Source organism: Triticum dicoccoides, chromosome 7B, assembly GCF_002162155.2.
Source record: "Triticum dicoccoides isolate Atlit2015 ecotype Zavitan chromosome 7B, WEW_v2.0, whole genome shotgun sequence".
In the NCBI taxonomy this organism is placed as follows: Eukaryota; Viridiplantae; Streptophyta; class Magnoliopsida; order Poales; family Poaceae; genus Triticum; species Triticum dicoccoides.
This window is the reverse complement of record NC_041393.1, coordinates 705,309,883-705,325,523: the sequence shown is the minus strand read 5'-3', so window position 1 is coordinate 705,325,523 and position 15,641 is coordinate 705,309,883. Positions and strand designations below refer to the sequence as shown.

Below are 15,641 nucleotides of genomic sequence, written 5' to 3'. Positions count from 1 at the left end.
TAAGAGGAAACGGGGGAAAGTAGTAGATACTGGCTACCCAACCGATCTCTTGGTTGAAAAGACGAAGAAAGCATGGTGGATGGCGAAGGGTGGGGGGAAGTGGACCTATCTCTTGGTTGAAAAAGGAAAGAAAGTGACGGGTGTTGGGGGACAACGCAAATGAGAATGAGCAGGTCTAGATTTCCTGTGCTCACATAGGAAAATGTCGCCGAGGAGATAAAAAATGGGACAAATGCAGACATGCTGCTTGAGTGTTTGCCGCTCTCGACAGCCACATCTGCCTCACCACTTTATGCCCCTACAGTCCCTACGCCCATATCGCTACCGTTAATGTAAAATCACATGAAGCATTAATCAATGCCACCTAATGTCACTATAAGTAATGGTATAGTGCCGTCGATAAATTGAAGCAATGCCACCACCATTTTATGAAGTGCTTCCGTCTTGCTTTATTTCCCTTGCATTGTGTTTTTGCAGTTACACTTAACTCTCACACCGCTAACATTGCTTCATCCCAGTGGAACTGCACAAATTTGATTGCACATTTACTGACCATGTGCTACTCTCATGACAGTAATACTAATGCTATTGTTCTGCATGTTAATCTAGTGGCATTGTTGATGTGATGTGATGCTACTTACTTAAGGAGTCTTCATACTGTCAATCTAGTGCCAATTATAACACAATAGATGATGTTGTTAATCATACGCCACTGCAAATATTTGTCACTGTTTAAATAACCGTATTCCGTATTTGCACAAACAGGGATGTATGTCTCCATATCGTTTCGGGGTGTGTGTCTCCGTATCGTTTCTATCTGCGCAATCAAAAGCACACACCTCAGTTTTAATGCAACTGCGCAAAATGAGATGGCTATCCCTCGTTGTCGTCGTCTAACCTCCAGTCTTCAAGGTATTCCTACATTGGTAGTAACTAAGGTAGAATGACCAACACAATCTAAAAGAAGCTGATTCGTACATTTTACTTCCTGATTGCAGCGCGGGGACGAGCAAAAACAACTGCATCCTAGTCCGGAATGCACTTTCTGCCAGTTCTTCCAAGGACCAAGGACTAGCTGGCACGGCTGCACGGCGGTTTTTTGGACAGGTGGGCGGACAAGAGGCATTGTGGTCTGCTTATTTCTGCAAATAACGGTGCTTAAATTTAGTGGAATGCACAAGCATTTCAATTGGTCAGTACACTGCATGGTTCAGTTCAGCATTCCAGCTGAGACCACAATTATAATTGGTTATTCTGGAATGAGAGAACCTAACCCTGGATGGTGGCAACAAGAAAAAACCAGAGTGAACTCCAGGAAATTTAAGCCTGCCGGGAGGCCCTTTGCTCAGAGAAGCCTTGTTTGTTTTTTCCTGATTTGTAAACCTTCTCACAACTTTGTCTTTTGTTGTGAACTAGTATATGTTTGTTATGTTCTATGAATCATTGAGATGTATAAAATTGCTTAACTTATGCTTTTCAAGTTTTTTATGAAGACGAGTTTAATGTGAGTGTTCCACGTGAGTGCTGGACTAGCGTGTGAATGTTTGGAATTTATTACATTGTGGCCTCAATTAACTGCATGAACCACTGTAACAAGATACATAGTTGCTTATATGTCAGACAGCAGATTGTTGATTGTTAGCTGGTCGATAGCCTAGTGTTGAAGCGAGCTGAGCCAATGTGCCGTGTTTTGCACAACTGCTTACAAGTGGGGTAGCACCAACAGTGTTTACAAGTACTTATGTATACATCGGCACACAGTTCTCGAACGAGTGCTCTATTTCATCAAAACACACACTGCTCGTATGATAAACCATGACAACTTATGTCTTACCATGCCATATTCATGAAAAAACTAGTGAGGACGCATCTGTTTTGGCAACAATTACGATGGTTCTCACATGATTCACGGGCACACAAAAGTAGCAGCAGTTCCCATAGACGGATTCAAACAGAGTACTAGCCCCAGAGGGGTCGGTAACAGGCAAGGTTCGGATAATTAGACACAATCCAAACTACTATTAAACACTAGTTGGGGCAACTATTTCATGCCTCGATATAATTTGGGCTTGACACAAGACAGACCTTGCCATGAACATCATCAAGGACGTCCCGCGGCAGCTCAATCCTGTGAACCTTCATGAAGACAACCTTGTGGCCTTGCCACTGATAAACTTGTTTGTGGAGGCATGCCACGTCATCTTCCTACGTAAGCTTGACAAGAATAGTATGCCTCACAAACGAAGGAGTAGCTTTGAACTTCTTGTGCTTCAGTACACCCTGGACAACACGCCTGACAATTGTGAGGTTGGAATACAACTCTTCATTGGTATAACCACAAATGGCTTCCAGGATCCAACAGCCTAAGAATCTGTTTTTCCAGTGCGTATATTCAGGTCATCCGCCTCATAGCGAGTGACATGTACAACCACACAATCCTTGTCTGCATCAGGGTTCTAACTAAAACAGAAACAAACTCTGAATTACTTTTCAGTATAAGAAACACAAGTTATTTAAACCACTATGTATAGCACGGAATCGAAGCTAATAAAATTTTGCATTATTAATCACCACATACTTAGATGAAAAACCACAATCGAGATCGGCAAACAAGAAAATCACCTTGGGCAGCTCGGCGGGGGGGGACACATTCTCGAATGGGGAAAACTGCTCCTGTAGTGCCACGGAGGTTGTAACCTCAAATGGGGCATTGACCATCTCAGTAGTGGTCGTGAGTGTATTTGGGGTCGGCTCGGTGGCTGCCTCCATCTTCTTGGAGCTCTCTGTCTCATGGGGATCATCCTCCCGCGTCTGCTCCAATATCAGCACATCTTTGCCTAGTTATCCTTGGTCCATCATGAAACTGACGAATACTAGGAGACCACTGAAAGTAAAACACAACCGCAATGACAATGAAACAAAAAAGAGAGTGAGGATCAGTTACTGCTTTGCAAAAGTTCTTTTTTTTCTCTAAACAAAAATATAGCAACATCACGGATCCGCTTACCTTCCCTTCGTTGGGAGAGAAGAACAGTGGCAGATGCGAGTGTTGCCTTTCTTGAAGAAGGTGAGGGAGAAGGGGATTCAGCAAAGAGTGGAATGATGGTTGCTTCGTCCGTCAAACTTAGACTGCGGGGGGTGGGGTTTTGTGATACGATGGTTCGTTACTGCCGTGCTATGACCGGGGTGACTCTCCGCCTGCATACTGCCTTCTAATTTGGTGGATGGCATTTGGGCCCGCACGCTGCATGGCCCGCATGTCGGTGAACAAAAGTATAACGACATTCAGTAGAGGGAGACGTTTCAATGCCTAGGAGGAGCTAGAAGCGGTAGAGTGTCTCCACTGTACTAGTAGTAATTGTTTTTCCGGGTAGCTGTAGAGTGTCTCCACTGTACTAGTAGTAATTGTTTCTCAGGGCCCAAGACAAAACAGCCCATCCACACTAGTAAATAGTAAAATCAATTCAAAAGCCCTATATTTATTGAATGAGAGGCGCTACCCACACCTAGCACACCGCCCCCCAAAAAAACATGGGTGCTCTTCTTCCTCCTCGCTCCCACCCACCTCGCGTCAGCTCGCTCCACTCATACCCCCAAATTCCTCACCTCACTCCTACAGAAAACCCCAGCTCCCCTTCTTCCTCACTACTACAGAAAAAACCTTAGCTCCCCTTCTTCTTCACTCGCACTACAACTAGGCTCGTCATTCGTTACTCTGCTCAAATCCGTGAGCGCGACGCGATGCCCTCGAGGAAAAGGAGTCGGCTGACCCTAGTGCCAAGAAGATGAGGCTCCCGCCAGCGGCGACACCTGTTGTAGATCCCGCACCCGGCAGCGCGGGGAGAAGCGGCGACCCCGCCCCCACCGGATCCCAGGAACCCGTAGAATCTCGGGTGGACCGCATCAGCGATCTCCCGAACGCCGTCCTTGGGGAGATCATATCGCTTCTCCCCACCAAGGATTGCTGCCGCACCCAAGTCCTCTCAATTCGGTGGCGCCCTCTATGGTGCACCGTGCCCCTTAATCTCGACTGTCGCCAGCTATCTCTCTTCAATGATTTTGAAATCCCCAGAGCCATCATCTCCTCCCACCAGGGCTCCATTCAAAGCCTCTGCATCCCGTCATGCTACCCGAGCAAGCATACCATGCCCTGCATGGTGGACGCGTGGCTGAAATCCCCTGAATTCACAGAACTACAGCTGCTTGAGTTCTACTATTCCCCTGGAAATCACATACCACATACCGAACACCATGAACTTGTGCCCTCGGCACCAATGTCCATCTCGCAGTTTTCCTCCTCTCTCCACACCGCCACCTTTGCGTTGTGCTACCTTCCAGACAATCTGGTACTAAACCTTCGACTCCCATTTCTCAAGAAACTTTCACTTGTGCGGGTTCATATATTGGAGGCCTCATTGCACAGCATCATCCACTCCAGTTGCCCTGCCCTGGAGTACTTGGTGCTTGTTTTCACAGTTAGAATCGGTTGTCTCCAAATAAAGTCGCCTAACCTTGTAAGAATTGGAATTTCTTTTGACGGAAGGCAGCTCATCATCCAAGATGCCCCTTCACTTCAAAGGTTGATCCTTGATTCTAGTTATTCACTGTTGCAAATAAACGTCCTCTCTGCGCCTAAACTGGAGACCTTGGGTGTAATACATGATCTCTATGCTCACTTCAATATGGTGTTTGGCTCCACAGTTCTTCAGGTACTTTATATTATCATCTACACTTGTAACCATAAGTTGCATTTTAAATTTCTGCCCATAAGTTATATATCATCTTGGAGTACAGATTTTGTACTAATATTATGTTCTATGCTCAATGAAGAGTTTCTCCATGGATGGCCTATCAATGGTGCTGGATTCTATCAAGATCTTATATATCCAAATCATTAGTTTTGATCTGAACAAGATTATTGGCTTGCTGCAATGATTTCCATGTCTGGAGAAGTTGTATATAAAGGTGATAATTTCACACGCACATTGGAAGCCCACATATAGTGTACTAGAATTAACCATTCAGCTGTTGCTCTTTCGACACTCTTTTTTAGACCTTAACTGTTTTCAATCTTCATGTCTATTTAGGCAACAGGACGGGGTAAGAAAGTTATAACCAATCGGTGGATTCGTAAGCATCGGGATTTTCTCACTTCTCATGAGATTCGATTGAAGACAATAACGCTAGAAAGATATGTAGCCAACCGTGCAAACACTAGATTTGTCACATTCTTCCTGCTGAATGCGAGGTTACTATTGTCCATCAGGCTTAAGTTTATCAGCAGCATGGTTTTGGCAGATGGGTATGTCGAAGAGCAAAAACAGGAGTTTCATGCCGGGCTTCTATTTACAACATATTGTGGTCATAATCCAGTAAATTTTATGACCCAGGATGTTCATTCTATGGACCTGACTGATCCATTTGACTGTGACTCCCAAAAACAGTGCTGGAGTTAGATGTTGTTGCCCTTTTCAACCTGGTTTTTTTTTGTAAACCTGATGAACAATTAACCCTCGTGCTTTTGTATAGTTTGTAAGCTGGAGTTAGATGTTCCTGCCCTTTTCAACTCGGCTGTGACGCTCATATTTTCTTTGAAACAAGGCATGGCTTGCCATTCGTTTAATTTAGAGTGAAATATTGTAACAAATCCCAACCAAGGGACATAACATCACTCTCGCCGGCTGCTTGAGCTCACTGTGCATTACAGAAGCCAAGTGATTAGCCCCCACCTGCACCCACAAACTTATTTTGAACTAGCACATCAAATGGGTTGTAAATTTTCATAGGAAAGGTTGCATGACCGTGACAGATTTGGATTCTGACATTTGGAACCCGTGAGGAAATAGCCTAGCCAGTCAACAAATGATTCTGCCTACCAGCCGTTGGATTGACATCCAACATCTGTCGTGTATCTTCTATCTCTTGTCTTCTTCCTCCAGCCGCCCAAACCGAACCACCCCGTCGGTTCCGCCTGCTCCCGCATCCCATGGCTGGCTGTGCCTCCGCCGCCCTACCGTACATACCCTCCAACGTTGGCCAGTCCCTCCCTATATTCCCCCACACGTCCTGTTATTCTCCGGCGACGTCAGCCCCAACACGCACCTGCACATGAACCAGTCAACCCTCATACTCCCCTCCGCCTGCGACTGAACCGACGCATCTTCCATGGCTCCTGTTTGTTTCGTCCGAGGCCTCGCCATCGTCCTCCGCCTTGCGGCCTTGGTTTGCTCGTCGTGCGCGGTGCGCCGCGCTCTTGTGTTGTCAACGTCATCAACAACCGAGAGGAACAAGGAGATTATTGTACATGGAGAGGATGACAGTAGGGACCCACCAGCGTCATGGCAGTACACAAGCAAGTGCCTTTGTATTACAAGCCCAAAAATATGGTTCCTCCTAATGGTTGGACATCTGGGGCTCACGCAATTGTCAACGTAGTCAATAAATGAGAGAATTACACTACGAGCGGCTCACAGCAGGGACCGAGCAAGTCGCGCAGTTTTTTTTGTGAGGAACAAGCAGTTGTTATTTATACTAGTTTTAGCGACGGATCAGGGTAACAACGGGGCTGTGCGGGGGCCGTGGCCCGTCTAGCCAGGGTTTTATTTATGTTTACCACATCATGAGCCAAGTTGTGTTTTTTTCTTGCTGAAAATGGCTAGCCCAGTTCTAATTTTTTTTAAGAAATATCCAAACAAGGCCTACTTGCTTTATCGGCCCTGCTGGGCTGCAAATCTTTCAAGACGAGGAGAGTTTCATTCGGTTTGCCCAGAAATGGGTTGTACATTTTTAAAACACATCAAACCGGGAATTAGTTTCAATTTTTTTCATTACAAGATTTTAAATTCCATTGATTTTTATGCGTGGACAATTATTTGGATTATATATTTATATAAATTATTTTTCAAAATAGTTTGAATGTGAATCGATATTTCTGGATTAAAAACAGTTGACCGCACCCAAATATGCAAAATTTCGTATACTTTTTAACCGTGGCCACAATATGGGGTGTAATGCTAACAAAAAGAAGATGGGCTCCAAAAAAATTCTTATGAATTAGCAAATGGGTTGTACATTATTAGAAATAATGGCAGATGGGATGTTTACTGTTTTCCACAGATTTGAGGCTGACTTGTGCGCCTACTACAGGTTGATGTGTATGCTTTCATAAAAAAAGGTTGACGCACACGCAACGCCCTGTCAACTTAGTCAACACACGAGAACAGTGACTGTTGGATGTCCATCCAACGGCTGTCGTGCTTCTTCAATCTTTGTCTTCATGATCCAGCCGCTCAAACAAGCGCCGGCGGGACTGCCTGCTCCCTCCTCCCCGCGGTGGGCTATGCTGCCGCGCAGGCCTCACCGCCCCATCGTACTCCCATCGCTGGCCTAGCCAACCCTCTACTGACTCACACCTGCTGTTATTCTCCGGCGACGGCAGATGAACCAGTAAACTCTCGTATAGTCGTACTCCTCTCCGCCTGGGCATCCACTATCGCGTCTTCCCTAGCTCCGCATCGTCCCCTTCCTAGGCCTCGCCATTGTCCATCGCCTTGGTGCTCTCGACGCGGCGTGGTCAATGTGGTCAACGACCGACTTCCATCAGAAGAGTACTGTACGTGGAGAGGCTGACAGCTGGGTCCACGGCGGCCGCAAGGAAGTGCCTCCTTATTACGCGCAAAATAACTATTCCTCCACCTGACAGCGGGGACCCTCCGGACGGGCCACCGTATTTCGCGAAAAAAAACGTTTCACCCCTGACTGCTGGGACCTACCAGCTACATCTTCGCACGCAAGGAAGTGCGTCCGGGCAAAAAAAAACGATTCACCAGCTGACTGCTGGGACCCACCAACTACACCTTTGCACACAAGGAAGTGTGTCCGGGCAAAAAAAACGATACGCCCCCCTGACTGCTGGGACCCACCAGCTACATCTTCGCACGCAAGGAATTGACTGATAGTCGGGACCCACCTGGTCGAAGCGTACGTAGCGTTGTCATTTTGGTCGCGAACGTGTACGTACATACTGGTGGATGTAGAGGCGCGCACGTGTCGTAATAGACATGTGTCGTAGTAGAGGCGCGCACGTAGCATGTACACGTACGTACAGCGACCAGGGTGCAAGAAAGAAAATACAGCCACGTATGTGTACATACGGGCGGGGCCTCGAACGCCTACTCGCGCATATATACGTACGGCCAGGGCTCGTGTACATTGGCTGGTTCGGAACGGAGAAACGGCGTCGTCGTCGTGTTCATGGGGAGCCAACCGGCTGGGTCGGAACAAAATGCATGGTCGTGTTCATCGGGAGGGCTTGGACGGAACAGGCGATGGAAACGAGGCCTGGCGTACCGCAGAACGGAGGAAACGGCCTTGTGTTCGACCGGCCACGTTCGAAACGGGATCATGTTCATCGGGAGGGGTGTGGCGTACCGCAAAACGGAGGAAACGGACCTCCTACGGTCGAAACGCGGGTCCTGTTGATCGGGAGGGGTGTGGCGTACCGCAAAACGGAGGAAATGACCTCCTACGGTCGAAACGGGAGTCATGTTGATCGGGAGGGGTGTGGCGTACCGCAAAATGGAGGAAACGGACCTCCTACGGTCGAAACGGGGGTCCTGTTGATCGGGAGGGGTGTGGCGTACCGCAAAACGGACGAAACGGACTTGTGTTGGAGCGCTACGGTCGAAATGGGGGTCCTGTTCATCGGGAGGGGTGTGGCGTACCGCAAAACGGGACTCCACGGGATACTGTTCATCTCCACCGTCGACCTCCTCCAACCTCCACGGGCTACTGTTCATCCACCGTCGACCTCCTCCAGCCTCCACCTGCGACTGTTCATCCACGGGCTCCTGTTCATCCAGCCTCCACCGTGTGCTACTCCACGGGCTCCTGTTCAAACACCCCTCTCCACGGGCTCCTATTCCTCCACGGGATACTATTCATCCACCCCTCCACCGTCTACTGTTCATCCATCCCTCCACGGGGTCGTCATGTTCATCCAGCCCTCCACCGAGTCCTGTTCATACAGCCCCAACCGGCTCGATCGATCGGGGTCCTGCTCATCCAGAGGCAATGCCACGGGTCCTGTTCATCCACTCCCACCGCTCACTATTCATCCACCCCCCTGGAAACGCTCAATGTTCATCCAGAGAGGCAGCATCGATCAGCTTCAGTTAGCAGCAGTAGCGAAAGAATCGATCGATCGGGTTCAGTAACGCGTAGCCTGCAGTGCAATCGCTCGGGTTCAGTTAGAGCCCAACACCTCCCTCGGGTTTAGTTAGAGCCAACGCCTCACACACACACGCGTACGTGTACGAGAGAAACGCGCATCGCTCGGCCACCGACCTTCCACCGTAACCGGCAACTCCCCGAAATTTTCCTCCCCCTCACTTCTACCACGGTTTTTTCCGTCATGGACGGCCCAAAGAATGTCATGCAGCTGCGTCTCCGGCCCGCCCAAGACGAAAAGCCCATTTTCTGTCATGATTTTTTGTCATAGAAGTAGGAGCCCACCACATCTATGATGATACCGGGTTTTGTCACAATTATCGTCATAGAAGTGTCATATGTCTGACAGAAAAAAAATTCGTTCGGCCCAAAATGTCACGGATGTGTATTTTTTTTGTAGTGTAGGTGTGCGACATGAACGACAACAGTGCTCGCCGACGAGGTGTTTGTTGAAATGCCTAAGAGAGATATAGGAGGAGGAAGAAGAAGATAGATACTGACATGTGGGGCCCACCTGCATAACGGTCAACTTAAAGGTAAAAAATAAACGGAGTTGACTTTCCCGCCACGTCAGCCCTGACAGACGGGCCCCGCATGTCATAAACACATATAAATCTTCTAAACTGGCCATTTTCCGTAAGTGGTAGTTTTTAGTCATGAGATTCTAATTTTTGGTAGTTATCGGTCACTTTTTAACAAGTGGTAGTTCTGTGGGATGCGAACCTCAATTATGGTAGTTTTTTGTCAAACACTCCATGAAAATGTCACCCCCTTTTTTTACGTCATGTGTCCTTAGAGTGAAGTTGATTTATTTATTTATTTGCGAGATCAATAGATATTTATTCCATCAAGGTAGAGTTACAATCCCTTGGTAAGAGTTCCTCAACGCAAGGAGGTCCTCTGTCGAGCCACACAGCCATAGTCCGCTCAAAGCAACTGTACGTCACTGGGGTGGGCTATGTCGCCCCTTTCTTTACTTCATGTATCCTTAGAGTGAAGTTGATTAACTAAGCCGACTATTAAGGGCGTGTTTGGTTGCCGTCGCCTACAGTACCCGCGTTGCATACACATCTCCACACAACCTGGCTCTAGAAAAACAGCCTCATATGCGGCATCTACGAGTTGTTTGGTTGCCTGCATATGGACTTCCTGCATTAGGAGATCAACTTTGGCACGTTGTTTGGTTGCCTGCATTGTCTCGGCGCATGCAACTACACACTGTTTGGTTGCCCGCATGAGGTATGATTAAGAGCTATCACTTGCATTCAGCACACAGGGTTAAGAGATAGCAGGGGAAGTGGGAAAAGAAATGTAGTGTGCGCCGGACCATGGTGACTGCGGTGGATAGTGGCCGTGGCGCCGTGTCCGACTTGACGAGCATGGAGTCGTGGACGAGCGACCCCGTCGGCGGCACGGCGAGCGACACTATTAGGGAACTAGTTGCGGTGCTCGTGCAAAGGCAGTCGACAGAGGATGAGAATGAAGTGCCCGCGCCATGGTATCGTCAGCGCAGTGGACGAGAGAGGAGGCCGAGATGATCGACACCGGAAATGACTCTAGTGTAGTAGGGCGAAAGAGAGGAGGCCAAGATGATCGACCCCGTTGGCGGTGCGCCGAACTGCAGTGTGCACGGAGGCAGAGGACACAAGAAAGCAGTGTGCACGCCATTGCAGCGTTAGTGCAGTAGGAGGACGGCAGAGAGTAGGCCCAGATGAGCGGCGCCGTAAATGACTCTATTGTAGTAGGACGTGGGCAAGGAGATCAAGGAGAGTTGGCGTCGAGAGGGACGAATAGGAGGACTCTGAGCAGAGGACAGAGGAGCTCGACATGGCGGCGTCAGTGCAGTAGACCGCTGCTCAAAGAGAGATGAAACTACGATCGTCGAAACCAAAAACTTACAACACGAATGTTGTGAGGAACTGCAATATTAGGCTGCTGGTCAAAGGAAATTTCAAACGATCGATCGTGCATGACGAATCTGACAAAATTCGTTAAGAATAGCTTCAAACGGGAAAAAGAAATTGAGAACTTACGGCCAACGAAACTATGAATCGATCGCCTGAATAGAACCGTAGCATCGAGGTGCATCTTTTTCGTGTAGAGCTTACCTCGAATCGAAGCACCGTTCTGTAGATCAGAAGGGGCTAGAAAGAACAGAATTAGAGGGAAGGTTACTGGAGGTAGGAGAAGAAAAGCACGCATAGGCTGCATACCAGCTCGTATCCCTCCTATCTCCCCTCGTGCAAGTGGCCCACCTTTTGCGCTCGCCTCAGCCTGGCTCGCTAGAAACTGCCGATATGAGTGTTTCCAGCGAGCCAGGCCCAAATGTGTTTTAAGGCTCGTGTCATGCGGGCCGCACAGTAAACACAGGCAACCAAACGGGCCACTTTCTTTCCGCGCGGGTCAGGCTAGGCCTAATGCGGGCAACCAAACATGCCCTAAGTGTTGGCCGGCTTATGCACGGATCGGATCCACTGCACGACAGCCATCCAATTTGGGCCGCATCTTCCAGCGGACGTGTTTTTACAACACGGACATGTTGGGCTCAAAAATATGCACATGAACCATGTTGCACTCGAAGGTCTACAAGACGAATGTTTACAACATGAGGCATGTTGAGCTCAATTGCAAGCAGACGTTTGCAACACGAGCCATGTTGTCACCGCAATATACCCTCATTAATCGATTTTCCTCCGCAACATGATGGCGCCCCTCCACAACATTGACTCACAATACATGAGACATTGTGGCAGTTCGTAACATAGGGGATGTTGTGACGCGGCCTCGCGGTAGGCCACCATTGGTTGATATTGTGCACCTTGTTCTCAGGCGGCCAACACTTGCAGAATTCAGCAGCTGCCTAACACCGCAAAACGTGGCCAAGCTTGCAGCACCAGCTTGTTCTCCCCTTGACAGCACTGGCGGTGTTGTAGTGCCGTCATCTCCGACTCAGAGCAACACGTCCTTGAGGGTGAGAGACGCGCTTGGGATGAGGAACGAGCGATTGAGGCTGGATAATAGGATAAGGGGCGTCTTTGGTGACTTTCTTAATTTTAAGATGATATTGATATATGCTGGCTCAGTTTCTCGGAGTGTACGTGTAAATTATAGGGATGAGTATCTGCTGCTAATAGGAGTAGGGTGTACGTGTTTTTATAGTAATGAGTGCATGCGCGCATAAAGTACTGTGTTGAAAAAATCATGAGAAGCCAAAAAAAATCAGCCGGCTGAGGGGATGCTTTTCTCATTCGGCAGACACTTCCGCCGGCAGAGGACACGCAGGGAGAAGACCGTACACCGGACCCATGCCTCGGCTTGCTTGCTCGCTTCAGTTTGAGACAGACGACGGGATTTTTCTTTTCACGGGGCCGGAGACTAGACAGAGAGACGATGCAGACAGGCTCCACGCAGCAAGCTTTGCTTGCTCCACGTCGACAATGAATCTTGTTTTTTAAACGGAGAAGAGACGGTGGAATAGCAGATAACGTTTTCTAACGGAAGTTACTCGGGTCAGGATCGTATCTCTTCCGGCTTCCATTTCAATTTTAATGGACGCGTCTAGCTGGCGCCCGGGCGCTGGGGAGGGTTACCGAGCGGCTGACATAAAAGGAAAGACCTGGTCGGGGCGCGTGGTCAAAAAGGAAAGTCTCCAATCCTCCCGCGCGCGAAACATCAACTACCAACCACGGTGCCCGCGTGCGACAGCTGGCCGTGGGGATCACGTGAACCCAACCACCCGCCCCCGCCTTTGTACCTCCACACCCGAATCTCCCCTCTAACTACCCCCACGCCATCTACTTCTTCCCCATGAAAGAAGGATTCGCCATGGTGAAACCTCCATCGCCAGGAAAATCCATGGCGGCTCCAAAAATTAAGAACAGAAGAGGGGAAGAGAGGGAGAAAGGGAAAAAGAACCAGGAAAACATCAAGAAAAAGCCAAACAAAAAGGAGCAAACAAGAAGGACAAACGTACCAGGAGGAGAGAACTCCAGGAGAGAATTCCCCTTCCTCTGCTTTGCTTCCTCCCTTGACATGACTTGCAGACTTGTCCTCTAGCTAGTTTTCTTGAACGAACCTTTGATTCATGAATTTGGTACAGAAATCACATGGATTATGTAGGGGGTTGGCATAGAATCTGTGCAACCAATATGCTGCTTTTGTGCAACCAATCAAGTTACAGCAGCCAATTGTAGCAACACTGTGTGCCAAAAAAAGTAAACAAGTTGGTGCAACTATATACTGCTTTCGTGCAACTAGACAAGTTGCAGCAGCCACCTGTAGGCACACAGCGTGCATAAAAGATTGTTCACACCAACATCCGATGAAAATAGATACAAAATAGGCACAAAAGATTGTTCACACCAACATCCAACATATGCCCTGCAGTTGGCACAGTTTGACCTTCAGGTGGCACATTGGCTATTGGGGGTGGCACATCTGGAGTTACAGTTGCCTCACTTGATATTGTACTTGGCAGAGTGATTACTGGAGCTGGCACAGATGAAAGTGTGTTTCCCTCACTAGTTGCGGGCGTTGGCCCATCAGATGATGCATTATGCATGTGTTGACCTGCAGCTGGCTCACTAGGTGTTGGAGTTGCCACAGTAGGTGCTCGGGTTGCCGATTTCCTACATGCAATGCTGACATGTTGAGATGGCACTAAATCAGGATTGGTTGGCACTGAATCAGGATTGGTTGGCACTTTGTACCTCAACAACTGCTGTAGATGAGGAACCGCCTACATCGGGTGTTGTGGCTTTCGCTTTCCGTCTTTGACGCTTTACAAGACGGTATTGATCACCATCATCTCCCTACATACATGACACAAAAGAAAATCAGGAGAAGGATCATAAGAAAACACATAGACAAAAACACCATAAAAACATATTTTATAGCCTATTTACTCATACTGAAAATCAGGGGAAGGATCATAAGAAACCTTTTTATGCCATGTGTGCAAATAGAAGCCTATATTTGTGCCAACTAAAACATGGATCCAAAACCAACTTTTCCTGCTATGTGTGCAACTAAACAGCCAAGACTAGAAAAGAGATGTGCAAACTAATCATGGATTTTAAAAGCCAACTTTTGCTGTAAATGTGTGCAACCAACACACGCCGACATGGATGTGTGTTGTCTGTGCAAAAATATACATATATTTGTGCAACTAAACATGAATCCAAAGCCAATTTTTGCTATAAATGTGTGCAACTAAAACATGAATCCAGACTAGAAGAAGCACAAAGAAACAGTAGTACAAAGGAGAGTACAATAGTCTTGTCTCACACAAATAGCAGTAGCGGGAATATGTTCTATAGGGTGTTCTATATACTAAAAGTAAAACATAAAAAATATGAAAATCTATTTCCTGACATCAGAATCTTATTTCTACTTCCCAAATAGTAGTGTACAAGAATTGTAGCTTGAATTATGTGCAGCAAATCTAGATCAGCCTCTTTGGCCAAAAGAACATGTACATCATTGAAAACAAGAAAAAAATGTGAGAAAAAGGAATAAACCAATTACTGGGTTGTATCTGTGCAACCTATTTAGTACAAACCGTGCAAGAGACACAACCGCTCTATGCGACAAAAAGAGCAATAAAGAAAAATGTAAAAAACGAGCGTACAAACAAGTTCCGAAATCTGAATTCCGTCCAATGCACAACTTATTGTTCCACTTCCAAACAGCTTCTGGTAGAGGTGAGACTTTTTTAATGGGCTCAACTAATTGTTCAACATAACCAACCTCCCAGGTGATGCCCTTGTCCTACCAACTTGTGACTATCGTTCTGTTTTATCTCCTTCATTACCCTCACCCCCCCGCACAATATCCTGAAGGTGAAAAGAGGTGATTAGTTAACATTGCATAAAAAATTTGTTCTGCTTCAGAAATCTGGATTAAAAAGGTTGAGGATGCCAACACAGTATTATGTTTGTTGTGCAACTAGAAATGCTGAGGATGCCAACTAAATAGATACTCTTGTACAACTAGAAATGCTGAGGATGCCAACTAAATAGGTACTCTTATGTCAACTAGTTAGAAAGTATTGTGCAACTAGAATTGCTGAGGATGCCAACTTATTGCATACTACTGTGCAAGTATAAAGTCTAAGGGTGCCAAAGATACTCTTGGGCAACCCTCAAATTTTTTGGAGATAGGACTAAATTATATACTCTTGTGCAACTAGAAAGGCTGAGGATGTCAACTAGTTGTATACTGTTCCTTGAAACTAGAAATGCTGATGATGCCAACTAAATGGATACTCTTGTGCAACTAGAAATCTTGAGGATACCAAGTCTGAAAATAGTTATTCCGCACTTGCATGACGAGACAACAAATCATCACACCATCACCAAACCAAAAACCGAGTTTATAAAAATGATGTTGATGCTGTTGAAAATACTAGCTGC

General features: G+C 47.2%; 1 long non-coding RNA gene across 1 annotated transcript; it reads right to left on the bottom strand.

Moving 5' to 3' along the window:
• Window positions 1-13,438: 13,438 nt before the first annotated feature.
• On the bottom strand, window positions 13,439-14,149 carry LOC119340505. The gene is made up of 2 exons (XR_005164580.1): window positions 13,938-14,149; window positions 13,439-13,856 (listed from the first exon to the last, which is right to left on the bottom strand). It is a non-coding gene; the product is annotated as an uncharacterized LOC119340505 (long non-coding RNA).
• Window positions 14,150-15,641: the final 1,492 nt, after the last annotated feature.